This window comes from Stenella coeruleoalba, assembly GCF_951394435.1.
Source record: "Stenella coeruleoalba genome assembly, chromosome: 2".
NCBI lineage: Eukaryota > Metazoa > Chordata > Mammalia > Artiodactyla > Delphinidae > Stenella > Stenella coeruleoalba.
This window is the reverse complement of record NC_137147.1, coordinates 139192931-139207652: the sequence shown is the minus strand read 5'-3', so window position 1 is coordinate 139207652 and position 14722 is coordinate 139192931. Positions and strand designations below refer to the sequence as shown.

The following is a 14722-nucleotide window of genomic DNA, read 5'->3' as shown; positions in this document are numbered from 1 at the left end:
GGAGGGAATCCTGGAGGGGCAGCCCACACATACCCTCACACTCAGACCTTCGTCTCCCTGGAAGAGGGATGCTGTGGCCTATCCAGGCCCTTGCCAGGATCTGGAGACACAGAGGTGAAGACCACATGGGTCTGGCAACAAATGGGATGGAGGCCATCCCTGTGAGAAGAGGGCAGGGCAGACATCATGGAGGAGGTGTTCTTGAGCTGGGTCTTAACAGATGAATATGAGTTTGCTAGATGGTGGGACTGTGGTAACAGGGGTCATTCAGGCAGAGGAAGGATGATTTTGGAGTGTTGGCCATCTGCCACTACCCGTGGGTGGCCTCATTCCTCATCTTACATGAGTCTTTCAGCTGGTGACCCGGGGGCTGGGGCATGTTGCACAGTGTTCGTGGCTGTCCCCTGAGGCACTAAGTCTTTGCTCAGGGTGGGCAAGGCAGCCAGCCGGGCTAAAGAATGGCAAGGGGCAACCACCCAGCTGGGCCTTCTGCCTTGAGCCTATGCCTTTGTGACCTTATTTGGAAAAGGGGTTTTTGCAATTGTAGTTAAGGATCTCAAGATGAGGTCATCCTGGATTACCTAGGTGGGCCCTAAATTCAATGATGTGTCCTTAAGGAGACACACAAAGGAGAGACCCAGAGAGAAGAGGAAGCCATGTGAAGATGGAAGCAGAGCTAGAAGTGAAGTTGCCACAAGCCAGAGAATGTCTGGGACCATTGGAAGCTGGAAGAAGCAAGGAAGATTTCTCCTAGATCCTTTAGAGGAAGCACAGCCCTGCTGACGACCTGATTTTGGAGGTCTGGCCTCCAGACCTGTGAGAGAATAAACTTCTGTTTTGGGAAGCCATCTATCAATACTTTGTGCTAATTTGTTATGCACCCACTGGAAATTAACTCATGTTGCTTACATACACATATTTCTAGAGAAAGAGCGGCCACTCTCTCCTGACCTGGCCAAGCCCCGGCAGTGCCACCTCCCTCGGGGCCAGGGAGAATCCCACCACAACCTGGACAGCCCCCAGGCCCTCTCCTTAGAGTGCCTCAAAGCCCCCTCTGTCTTATCCCTGGCCCACCAGCGGGCAGCACCAATGGAGGTGACCCAGAGTGGCCCAGCCAGGCAGCTGGAATCCCAGTGCTGACGTGAAGTAAAATGCTGAAATTGGGCACCGTGTCCCTTCAGTGTCACCTGCCTCTGGCATACCTGGACCCCTCTAGGCTTTGGGTGTCAGTTCTGCTCTCAGCCACCATCCGCCTGCTTGGCTCAGGCCCTGGTGCTAACAGCGAGTCAGGAACCACTCTCCCAGGCACAGCTGCACTGTCATGGCAGGAGATGCCATGGCTCACACAGCCCTGGAGGTCTCCCAGACCCCGAGGGGCACAGGGACATGTGACACATCGGGAGCGTGCAGACCTTTCCATAGCCCTGCTCTCACGACAACTTGCCACCCCCTGGAAACATGACCCAAAGAAGAAGCAATTGCTTGTTTTCTGGTTTAAGATGGTTGAGAGGGACGGACCCGGAGGTTCAGGCAACACAGGACTTAAGTAGCTTCTTGTGGTCAAATATCTCCCTGCCCCGCTCCCACCCACCTCTCTGTGCCGTCAGGAAAGAACTAAGGTCCGGCGTGGGAGTTAATAGAGCTCTGTTTGAAATTAGAGTCTATGTAATAAGAGCTGAGGTTTCTCCCCTGGGGACCAGATAATGACAGATTCTAAATATATCCACTTATTAAGCATGTCTATTTTTGACTGGCAGGAATTAACTGGACTCATAAAATCTATTTGTCTAGACAATGTGAGTTTTGGCTACTTAATTCTGCGAGTGATTGTGTGGTCAAGGCTGCTCCATTTTTTCCAGCCAAAAAAAAAAAAAAAAGAGAGAGAGAAGGAGATGGGAGAGAGGTCAGTAAGGAAAGTTTGGGCTTCAAGGTTGCTTTTCTGGGTGCTCCCATTTTCAAGGTCAACCTGGTGTGTGACCAAGTGTCCCAGAGCGATGTTCCTTCTAGGACACCATTGCCTGATGGTGAGTGCTTTCTGGAAAGCATGCCTTCGAGGAACACCTCGCAGGGTGCCTCCGGAACAATCAGGCACAGCAAGTTCTAGATTAGAAAAAACAAAACCTGGCCATCTTCTAGAAAAGCGATCCCCGTGTGTCTTCTAGAAAACACTCCTGCTGCCTGACAAGGCAGACTCCTCACAACTCTCCCCATTTTACAGAGTGGAACTCTTGAGGCCCCACAGACAACTTGGTGGAGTCCCAATTACAGGGCAAGATCTTTGGGCTGAGATTCCAGAGCTGGGTGTTTCTTCATCCTCATTCTGTCACCAGCTTGCCGTGTGGCCTGGAGAAGTTCATTGACCTTGGTTTTCTTGGTCATGAAATAGGGTTAACAATTCCACTATGGCCTACCTCCTAGGGTCACCTAGGAGGTCACCTAGGGTCGTCTGGGGAGCCACAGATGCCACAAGGCACTGACAACCAGAAAGGGGTATATCTAGGTAAGCTCCTAGATATAGGAGAGTCCACAAAAAGTCCACAAAGACTGGAGCCTTCCTAGAAGTCATCTGTCCTTGAAGTGGCCGACATGTGACAATCTGGCAGTAAATACACCAAGTTGTCGTGACCCCAAAGTTGCCTCAAGACCAGGCTGTGTCCTTTTCAAAGAACAAGGGCCACCCCCTACGTCCTACCCCCATCCTCCCAAACCTGATTCCTCTGGGGATCCTTGGCACTTCATGAGGCAGCAGGACAGGGCTTACTGTTCCCATAGTACAGATGCAGAAACTGAGGCCTGGAGAGGTGAGCTGACCCGGGCCCCACAGTTTGTGGCAGAGCTGGCACTAGTTCTCCTGGGGCAGCTTTCTTTGTGTTGTCCCAAATATTTTTTTGCCATGAAGGGAGGGCCTGGGTTAGCCCTCTTTGCTGTTCTTGACTCTTGGCATTACGTCTGCCCGTCGGGCTTGAGGTTTTGAGGATATGATTCAGTCTTGCTGTTGGGGGATGATGGCGAAGCACAGGGAAAATGTCTGTGTCACCACTGAGACCAGCCAAATTGCTCCTGGGGTCTGGCACCCCTGTCACTCCCGCGGCCTCAGCCTTATATAGCCATCTGCAGCCTCAGGGCCCGCTGTGCTTCTCGGGGGCTGGACACCCTATACCCTCTGGCACGGGAACCAGATGGCAAACCGCAAAGGTCGTGGTGAGCATCGGGCCCTCTCCATGGGCTGCGCGCCGTGACTCACTGGCTGTGGGCTCCCGGGCTTCCTCCTACAGAGGCGGGGAGCAGGGCTGCTGCGGATGGGAGAATTGGTGGCAGGCTTCAGCCATAGCCCTGGAGGACCCTTCTCTAGCAGTTGCTTTCTAAGCAGGGCCTTGCCAAGGGAGGAGGCTCACTGTGGGGACGGCCACCTGAGGATGGCAGGATGTGGCCCCTCTGCATGCTGGGCTCCTGAGATCCCAGCATGACATAGCGTAAGAGAAGGGGCCCCTGCATCCCTACCTCACACCCTCTCCAACAAGGCCCAGTGGGGACCTTAGCCCTGGTTCCATCCTTCAAGGCAATTTAATCTCCAAACCTTTTAAACTGCACACTCCTATAAGGAAAAAAGGTAATGTGTACTCCCAATATATGTACATTTGTATATAAGTTATACCAGTGTACAGCTGGCAATCTGTGCATTGAATATCAGTAATCCTATTTTTTTTCAGATAAAAGATAAACCTAGATAGAACTTGAGTCGTTTTATTTCTGTGCTCCAGTATACTGTCCTGTGCATCCACTATAGTGTGCAGATCCCACCCTGTAAGACCCAGCACACCAAGTCCCACCTGCTCCAGGAAACCCTCAATGATTAGCCCAGGCTTTCCCACATAAACCAGTCTGTGATCCCCGCTGACTGCTGTGGCCAGTGCTTTAGTGTCATAATTCCTTGAGGGCCAAGATGCCCTCATCTGCCCTGCCTCACTAATGCCCAGGGTAAAAGGTCCCTGGGGACTGTTCTGACCTTCTGTCTGACAGTCTACAGCAGCAGCAGCTTCCAGAGCTTTTAGCTTTGCCTCAGGCCTAGGAGGAGCCTCCAGATTCAGCGCCTGGCAAAAAGGTTGCTGAGACATTGAATAGTTTCTCTGCGCAGAGGTTCAATGCAGTGACCCAGCTCCTGTTTAAAGTCACTGTTGCTTGATTTTCCATTTCCCTCTTCCCAACAGTCCTCACTTCTGTTTGGGGATCTAGGAAATCTGGCTTCCTGCCCAGTTGTAGGGACTGAGCATACACTGCAGGCCAGGCCAGTGTTATCCTTGGACTGAAGGGACTGAGTAGGCCAATGACGTAAGTCACCCCAATCTCAGGACCTCCTCTTGGGCTTTAGGGACCAAAGTGGTCCCTTTTCTCTGGATGCCATCGTGTACAGATGTAGGGCGTGGAACTGCTAGCAGCCACCTTGTAATGATGAGGGGTACGAGAGAAAGAGGACTGCGAGAAGCATCAAGAGAAAAAGCTGAAGTCCCACCGATACTGTGAACCCCTGGATCAAACTATACCTGAAGTGTGACTGCTGCTGGACTTTTCAGATATATAAGCAATAACTCCTTTTTACTGTATAAATCTGAGTTAAGTTTTCAGGTATTTATAACTGAAAACATCCTAACTAGAATGAGCAAGGCAAAAAAAAAAAAAAAAAAAGAAGCGCATAGTTAAAATTACCCCTAGAAATTCCATATATTACCATGCTATAAGAGGAACACAGTATCCACGACCAATGAGAGAGGAGCAGATTCATAACCCCCTGCTCACGTTCCATCTGGGGTATATACTTACTGTGTGAGTGGTGGGCAGACTTGCCGACACCACGTATATTATTTTTCTCTGGTTGTTTAACTGAATGCATAAAACTGTCCCCTGGTCCAGCCTTGTGGGAACAGATATCCTTTTGTTCTGTGTGCATCCCACTTAAAACAGCCCCTTGGACAGGGAGCCCTGCACTCCAGATGTTTCTAGTTACCTGGTAACTGGCCTTGCAGACCATCAGAGCTGGGAGGAAACGTGGAGGCTACTCTGTCTAGGCTTGTCACATATCAACGAGGCATAGGAAGTATTGTGCGTGAGGACTCAGACGAGATGGTGGCAGAGCAGGACTCGTGCAGGGTGTCCTGACTCCCAGGGCAGTGCCCTCACCCAAGCCGTGGAGGCTGGAAAGCCTGGAGGCAGAGGCTGGCTCTGCTCGGCCTTTTATTGGCTGTGTCTGGGAAGGCAGGTGTGAACAGTTTAGCTCCCCAGCAGGTGGGGCGGGCAGAAGCCATGGGAACAAAAAGGCCATCAGCTGTTGGGGAAGGAAAGAGGATATTTGCAACTGATGGGCCTGCCCCTGGAGAAGGTCCTGAGCCCAGGGACCAGCACGGACTGCCTAGGAAAGGCAAGATGTGGGTTGCATCCCCTCCCTGGTCAGCCTCTTTGCTCCTCTCCTCAAGACCTGGACCTTGCATCCCAGGAAATCCAATTATTACCAACAATTCTTTTCATTTTAGTGAATCCCTTTTGATGTGATTGACCTGCATTTGATTTCGATCACCAGGACAGCTTTGGAGCTGGAAGGGCAGATTGTATCTGAGGCTCAGAAGGTGGATGTAGCAAGCCTGTGGGGAGACACTGGTCAGTTTCGGAGCTGGCACTGCAAGTCCAGTGCTTTGTCCCCCATTGTAAAGGACTGGGAAGTTGAGAAAGCCCAGCTCCGGGGGCTGGGCAGCACCCAGCACGGAGAGAGGGCCACCCTCCCTGGAGCCTGCCGGGCCTGCTCCCCAGGAGCCTCTTCCCTTTCTCACCTGTTCCCCTCTCCCAGCACCCCTCCTCCACTCAAACCCACTCCAGGCCCTTTGTTCCATTTCTCTCCTGGCTTCATTTCCTTCCCTGAAATCAGATCGGGGCATCAGGGAGGGGCTCCCACTTGAGGAGCAGAGAGCTCAAGGGAACAAAGAGAGACTATTCCTCTAGCGAGGCTGTTTCTCTCCTCTCTCCACGGAAAATGTAACCTCTTTCAGCCAGCTGAGTATGGTGCCTAATGTGTTCAAGATGGGGCTGGAGAAGTGCTGAGTGCAGCAAACCCTGGTCCTGGCTGGGGGCGGGGTGCGGAGGGAGAGCCCCTGACCCGGGACCTGTCGAGGGGGGTTGGCACCTCCAGGTCTCCCTGGGCTGGTTGGAGGGGCTTGTGGTTCACTGTGGCTCAGATGCCTGGCAGGGCTGGACTCCTGAGGAGGACGAGTCCAGGAAAATGAGAACCCCTCTGTTTGCCAGCACATTCCTTACTCTCCCTGCCTCCATAAATCCCTCACCAGGGATGAGACTCCACTGGGTGTATTTAAACAACTATGTGTACTGTGACGGTTCACTGCATGTGTCAACCGGACTGGGCCAAGGGGTGCCCAGATATTCGGTCAAATACTCTGCTAGGTGTGTCTGTGAGGGTGCTTTTGGATGAGATTACCATTCAAATCTGTAGACTGAGTAAAGTAGACTGTCCTCCCCAATGACGGTGAGCTTTGTCCAATCAGTTGAAGGCCCGAATAGAACAAAAAGCCTGACCCTCCCCTGGATAAGAGAGAATCCTTTCTAACTGACTGCCTCCGAGCTGAGGCACTGGCTTTCTCTTACCTTGGCTCAAACTCAAGTGCTGACTCTTCCTAGGTCTCCAGCCTGTTTGCTTTCAGACTGGAACTACACTATCAGCTCCCTTGGGTCTTCAATTTGCTGACTCAAACTGCAGATCTGGGGACTTGCCAGCCTCCATAATCCTATGAGCCAACTCCTTACAACCTCTTTCTTTTTCTATCTATTATCTATCTATCTATCTATCTGTGTGCCTATCATCTATCAGTTCTGTTTCTCTGAGGAACCCTGACACAGTTACATAGTGCTCGTATGTTCTAAGGCCTTTACAGATATTATTTCTGTCGCTGATAACCCACATCCTCATTCATTCACTGAATCTTAAGCATCTACTGAGCTCCTACGAATGCACCAAGCACAGGGGGCACAATGGTGACCATGATGTGGTCTCTGCCTTCGGGAGACCTCCAGCCTCATAGAGGAGACAGGCAGGTCGACAGGCCGTTACAACACAGCAGTGGTTCTCAGAGTGGTTCCCAGCCCAGCAGCACCCACCTCCCCTGGGAGCTTATTAGAAATGTAGCGTCTTCGGCCCTACCTGAGACCAACAAGGAAGGGAATCAGAACCTGGAGGTGGGGCCCAGCATCTGCGTGTTGACAAGCCCTCCAGGGGATGCAGATACTCACTCATGTTTGAGAAGCACCGTGTAGGGGAAGCAGAGGTATGGCGACCACAACCCTCGCTGGGCTCAAAGCCCCAAATCCATTTCAGTGTAATCCATCCCCTTCATCATGTCTTCTGAGGCTCTCTATTATTTCACTGCTGCTCACCTGTCTGTCCCCGCTTTTACCAAGGCTGCTATGAATGCTGGGCACAGGCAGGTCATCATTTAGGGCTCAGCTCCAATGTCACCTCCCCAAAGAGGCCTTTCCGGACCACCTGTCACTCCCCACCTCCCCACCCTGCCTTATCTTCCTCACAGCACTTTGCATTCTTGGATGCTGGCTTCTTCATATGCCTTTTAATCATCCTTAGCTCTCAGAATTTGATATGCAAGGGAGCTAGGACCTTGTTGGTCGGGTTTGCAGCTCTAAATACCCAGAACAGTGCCTGGCACAGAGTAGGTCCTCCAAATACAGTTGTTGAACAAATTAGCTAATCACCTGGCATAGTGGGACCGCTGCAATCTGATAGCCTGCAAATTGGGACCGCTGACAGCAGGCCCCCTTTTGTCTTCCAGTAGCTATTAACTCAGCTGGGAGAGAAGAAGAACCAGCTCTAGCAGAAGAACCAACAGACTGCCCATCCTGCCCTGAGACAAGGCTGTTAACTGCCCTGGGCCTCAGTGTTCTCATCCACCAAATGGGACTGAACCGTTGCCTGGGCTACTTGCCACCCAGGGTTTCGAGGGTCATCAGAATCACCTGGGGAGTTACAAATGCAGATTTCTGGGCACAACCTCCAGAAGATTCTAATTCAGCCAGTTGGGGGATGGGACCTGGGAATCTATTTGTAGGCAGGATTGGGAGCCCTTGTATGAAAGATCTGCTGAAGAAGCAGCTAGGACGCCCTTTGGACATGTGGAGAAACGTGTGTGTCTGGGGAATTTTTACTACATCTGGGGGTCATGACCATAGCAACCTCCTTGACTGTCTAGGAATGATCCAGGATTGGATTTTCAAAAAAATTTGTTTTGTTTCTTTTGGTCACAAGAAAACACATAAGAAATACGTTAACTGGTACAAAAAAGTAGTACCATTTAAAAAGTATTCTTTAAGAATTTTTTTAGATTATAAAAATAACACATGCTTGTATAATGTTCATAGCACAGAACTGTGCAAAGTATAATATGCAAGGCTTTTCACTTCCCTTCTTAACCCAGCCCTCTATAGATCACTACCATTAGCAGCAGGGATGCAGAAAAGCTTCTAAGTGTTTATGTAGGAAATTTTAAAAAATGAAACCATTCTACACACATGGTTCTTTCTGCAGTGTGCTTTTTTCCCTTAATTGTTTTATACTTTCCATGTCAGTATATATCAATTCCACACTTAGACCTGGCCACTGGGGCCCCTGCCCTGGGTCCTGCACTGACCCTTCTCTGGCTGTTCCTCTTTCTATGGGGTGAGGAGTCCTAGGGGTCAAGGGGACAGGCACTTAGAGCCCACATCCCCCCACTCTGGGTCACTGGGATGCCAGCGTCTCCTGCTCAGGACAGGCTTCTTCCCTGGATCTGTCTTTGTGATGGCGAATCATACCACTGATGGGACTAGCCAAGGAGCGGCTGCTTGCTGGGGGTGTGGACAGAGCTTGGATATATAGGGTGGGGTGTCCAAACGTGTGAGGCCCCTTGATCTCCAAGAGGGAACTATAGGTGGGAAGAAAAGATGGTGGGCTGTGGGCTGGAGCCCCCGTTTGTTTTCTTGACTCAGGCCCCTTGGATGTGAGAGGCGGCCCTGGTATAGATGGACAGTATAGCTCTGCCTCATCCTCTATACCGTTTGTACAGTGTTATTTTTTTCTTTTTAATCATTCTCCTATTGATGGATATTTAAATAGTTTCATCCCTTTTCCTACTGATAACTGTTTAGGTGCTTTAAAAATTTTTTTCCCATTGCACAAGGCCTTTATCAATACGAATGAATAAAAAACCCCCTGCGCACCAGTGGCGATGCATAGCAGTTCCAGGAGTGGGTACAAAGGGCGTGCCTGTCACTGTGCAGGCTGGCCCCGGAGCCGCCCTGTCATCTTGGGCACAGAGCCCGCTGACAAGCATCATCTCAGCTGTTGATTTCACAAGCTTGGCTCTCTGCCTTGTTCCTGGAAAATTCTGGGTCCACCTCAGCTTACATCCAGACAGCATTTTTCCCCTGATGTGCAGAAGTACTTAGAACAGAAGAGCAAAGAGGGAGGGAAGGTGACTGCAAAGCACATTTTCAACCCATTTGATGGGAAAATGAGATCCTGACCCACGGACCGTCAAAAGGAGAGTGGCCAGTTTGTGCCCTCTAGCTCAATGCCCTCCCCTCCTCACAGCCTGATGCCAAGTCTCACAGGGCCGCTGTCCTTTTTTCACCACACCTGGCATTCTCATTCCTGCCTCTGTGCGTGCGGTCCCCTCGTCCCAAACCGCTGAACTGGCTCCATTCCAGTCCAGTTCCACTGAACTGGCTTCAGTGCCTCTTCCTCCAGGAAGCACCCCTTGATCTCTCAGCTGAAAGCTTTCCCTTAGTTCCCATGATGCTTTGTACTTCTCTTGTCTGTTTTTTTCTCTCCTTTCGATAATCTGTCTCTAGATAGCAGAGAGAGACCGTGATCCATCTTTAAATTTCCCCCTCAGTGCTGGTCAAAGTACCTTGAACACAGTCAAGGCTCAATAACTGTTTGTTGAGTGAAAATGAGGAGGCTGCTCATTTTTCAAAGACAAGCTGAATCTTCACTCTGCTTGGGATGTAGCTGGGAGCAGAGCTGGGCTGAGCTCTTCTGGGTGCCATCTGCAGATGGACCACCAACCTTGGGGTGCCCTTGGCCCAGCTCTCCCCAGGAAAGTGGCTGTGGTCTGATGTCCCTCCAGAGAGGCTGTGTCCACAGTGTAAAAATCCCTTGTTTTCAAAATGTCTGATAAACTCTTGCTTGTTTTTCCAAGTCATGCTGAGTCTCCCCTCCCCCCGTCCCCCCCCCCAGTTTTATCACAACTCTTTCCTCTGGAAATGAAACATAAACATAGCAATAGCGTGGGCAGACGTTTCTCAGTGGAATGTATAGCTTTAATTTCTTGGTATGTGCCTCTTCTGCATCCTGGGCGGGCCTGTTTCCTTTGGCTCATAATTAGGATAGTAATAGTTTGTATGTGACCAGTGTACAGGCCGAACAGCTTGTTTCATCCTACCCACAGCCAGGGGAGGGAGCCAGACAAGGAGAGGTAGTCCCATCAGACTGCAGAAGAAAGCAAGGCCCAGAGAATTTCCAGATTCTCTGGGTAGAGGCTGAGGCACGACTGGGACACCCGTTATTCTGATTGTGTCCACGGCTCTTTCCACCAGCCACGTGGACTCAGATGAGGTCAAACAAGAGGAGAGGGCCTGGAGGCGAAAGGACAAATACTCTTTTTCGGTCCTGGACCTCTTGATCTGTCTGTGGTGAGCTCTGATCTATTCCCGGATGGGCTAAGTGACCTGGGGTGATCTACCTGCCCTCTCCGGGCATCAGTTTCCTCGTCTGTAAGAAGAGATGCTTGGACAATTTCAATCCAAAGAAATAGTCATTGAGCCCTTGCTGTGTGCCAGGCACTATGGACTGAAGGTGAATGAGGCATAGTTTACACCCTTAGTGGTGTGGTGGGGCTGAGAGTGTGGAGAACATTGCTGCGAGACGGGGCGGGGGCGGGGCATAGAGGAGGAGCCCTCGCTCAGACATCTGGGAAGGCTTCCTGGAGAAGGCAACTCCTGGATGAAGGCTCCCGGGTGGATAGATGTCATTCAGGTGAAGAAGGAGCTGAGCCCTGCAGGGAGGACTGACAGCTGGGTCCTGATGGTGCCAGCGCTTAGGTGCGTTATCTAACGTGTCTTCCGTGGTGAAGGCTAGGCCTGGGAGGGACAGACAAGTCCCTGTCTTCACAGAGCTTGCGGTGGAGTCATTGTCAACCCAGGCTCGCATCACTCATTCCTTGTCTTCCTCGCCACCCACACCTCCCTGACATACCAAATCTGCTCCATTCTCCCCTCACTCGCCCAGAGGACTCTCCATAAGTGGCCTGAAGTCTAGACAGACGGTTAGATGCCTACCTGGTTGAGAAGCATCACGTTGTCCCCCCTCATCAGGTCATCCCCGCCTGCTTTCTGGTCTCTATATTCCTGCCATTGGTCACTCCTTTGGATTCAGGCAGTGAGGGTCACTCCCCACATGAGCCTGGAAAGGAGCTAACCTCTGAATGCACGGGAACTCACAGATGTTTTTTTTTTTTAGAAGATGTTGGGGATAGGAGTTAATTAATTAATTAATTAATTTTTGCTGTGTTGGGTCTTCAATTCTGTGCGAGGGCTTTCTCTAGTTGCGGCAAGCGGGGGCCACTCTTCATCGCGGTGCGCGGGCCTCTCACTATCACGGCCTCTCTTGCTGCGGAGCACAGGCTCCAGACGCGCAGTCTCAGTAGTTTGTGGCTCACGGGCCTAGTTGCTCCGCGGCATGTGGGATCTTCCCAGACCAGGGCTTGAACCCGTGTCCCCTGCATTGGCAGGCAGATTCTCAACCACTGCGCCACCAGGGAAGCCCTCACAGACTCTTAAAAAAGGATTTACTGGTTCCAGAACCTGGCTGGGCATTAGACTTGCCTGGGGGTTTTTAAAAGTATAGATTCCTACCTCTAGAGAGTCTGATTTTGTTGTCTTGGATTGGGCTGAGGAATCTGTATTCTTTTTTTAACTTTCACAGGCAATTCTATTCTGCCAGCTTTGGGAGTCCCTAGATTATATTATCAGGTGATCATCAGGCTTTGAAATAATGCAACTGGGGACAGGGTGCCTCAATAAGAAGAGCTGACAAAAGTGGGTCATGTGTTCATCTACTTTCAAAGCACTTTATATAAAGAAGTAAATAAATGAAAGCATGCAAGAACGAATGTCTGGGGGGCTGTGGTTAGTATGTGTCAGGGATCGTGCTAGGCGCTTCCCCTGACATTAACTTACTTAATCCTCACAAGAGTCCTGTGAGAGAGAGACAGCAGTCTTTTGTTGAAGCTGAGGAAACTGTAGCCCAGAGAAGCTAGGTAACTCACCCAGGTCACACAGCTGGCTAAGGGGCAGCTCCCTGGCCTCTCTCTCCCTCCTGGTCCTCTCCCCATCTCTGGGGAGTGGATGGGGTACAGGAGAACAGAGTACACAGAAGCCAGCCCTGTGTTCCATCAGGGAGCCCTGAGCTGCCTCGGGGAATCATTGACTCTGCCGAATCCTTCAAAGTACTTTCTTCAGTCGGGTTAAAGCTCAGATTGCTTTCCCTCCTCCCCCTCCCGAACCGTGAGTAACGTCTACTCTGACAGCATTACTCTCATTCTGAGAAGCCATGAAGAAGCAAAGGCTGAGGACTCATTTGAACCACTGGAGAGCGAAGCCTGTCATGACATTTTTGGAAATGTCCTCCTCCTTGGGTTACAAAATCCTTGGCTTACGTGTGGCTGACAGGGTCTTGGTGCTCTGGCCAGGTGTCAGGCCTGTGCTTCTGAGGTGGGAGAGCTGAGTTCAGGACATTGGTCCACCAGAGACCTCCCAGCTCTACATAATATCAAACGGCAAAAGCTCTCCCAGAGATCTCCATCTCAACGCTAAGACCCGGCTCCACTCAATGACCAGCAAGCTACAGTGCTGGACACCTTATGCCAAACAACTAGCAAGACAGGAACACAACCCCACCCATTAGCAGAGAGGCTGCCTAAAATCATAATAAGGTCACAGACACCCCAAAATATACTACCGGACGTGGTCCAGCCCACCAGAAAGACAAGATCCAGCCTCATCCATCAGAACACAGGCACCAGTCCCCTCCACCAGGAAGCCTACACAACCCACTGAACCAAACTTAGCCACTGGGGGAAGACACCAAAAACAACAGGAACTCCGAACCTGCTACCTGCAAAAAGGAGACCCCAAACACAGTAAGTTAAGCAAAATGAGAAGACAGAGAAACACAGCAGATGAAGGAGCAAGGTAAAAACCCATCAGACCAAACAAATGAAGAGTAAACAGGCAGTCTACCTGAAAAAGGATTCAGGGTAATGAGAGTAAAGATGATCCAAAATCTTGGAAATAGAATGGAGAAAATACAAGAAACATTTAACAAGAAGAACTAAAGAGCAAACAAACAATGATGAACAACACAATAACTAAAATTAAAAATTCTCTAGAAGGAATCAATAGCAGAATAACTGAGGCAGAAGAACAGATAAGTTATCTGGAAGATAAAATAGTGGAAATAACTACCTCAGAGCCGAATAAAGAAAAAAGAATGAAAAGAATTGAGCACACTCAGAGAGACCTCTGGGACACACCAACATTAGAATTATAGGGGTTCCAGAAAAAGAAGAGAAAAAGAAAGGGACTGAGAAAATATTTGAAGAGATTAGTTTAAAACTTCCCTAATATGGGAAAGGAGATTGTCAATCAAGTCCAGGAAGCACAGAGAGTCCCAAACAGAATAAATCCAAGGAGAAACATGCCAAGACACATATTAATCAAACTATCAAAAATTAAATACCAAGAAAAAATATTAAAGCAGCAAGGGAAAAAAAACAAATAGCATACAAAGGAATCCCCATAAGGTTAACAGCTGATCTTTCAGCAGAAACTCTGCAAGCCAGAAGGGAGAGTTGAGGACATATATGGCAGGACATATTTAAAGTGATGAAAGGGAAAAACCTATAACCGAGATTACTCTACCCAACAAGGATCTCATACAGATTTGTGGAGAAATTAAAACCTTTATAGACAAGGAAAAGCTAAGAGAATTCAGCACCACCAAACCAGCTTTACAACAAATGCTAAAGGAATTTCTCTAGGCAAGATACACAAGAGAAGGAAAAGGCCTACAATAGCACACTCAAAACAGTTAAGAAAATGGTAATAGGAACATACATATCGATAACTACCTTAAATGTAAATGGATTAAATGTTCCAACCAAAAGACATAGACTGGCTGAATGGATACAAAAACAAGACCCATATATATGCTGTCTGCAAGAGACCCACTTCAGACCTAAGGACACATACAGACTGAAAGTGAGGGGATGGAAAAAGATATTCCATGCAAATGGAAATCAAAAGAAAGCTGGAGTAGCAATTCTCATATCAGACAAAATAGACTTTAAAGTAAAGACTACTACAAGAGACAAAGAAGGACACTACATAATGATCAAGGGATCAATCCAAGAAGAAGATATAACAATTGTAAATATTTATGCACCCAACATAGGAATTCCTCAATACATAAGGCAAATGCTAACAGCCATAAAAGGGGAAATTGACAGATTTCATAGTAGGGGACTTTAATACCCCACTTTCACCAATGGACAGATCATACAAATGTAAGTAAATAAGGAAACATAAGCTTTATATGATACATTAAACAAAATGG

The 14722-nt window shown here is 49.4% G+C and overlaps 1 protein-coding gene across 1 annotated transcript in view; it reads right to left on the bottom strand.

Annotated features, from left to right (window-relative positions):
- Window positions 1-14722, bottom strand: part of ITGA11 (integrin subunit alpha 11) — a 124088-nt gene that overhangs the window by 62849 nt on the left and 46517 nt on the right. The window lies entirely within an intron of this gene.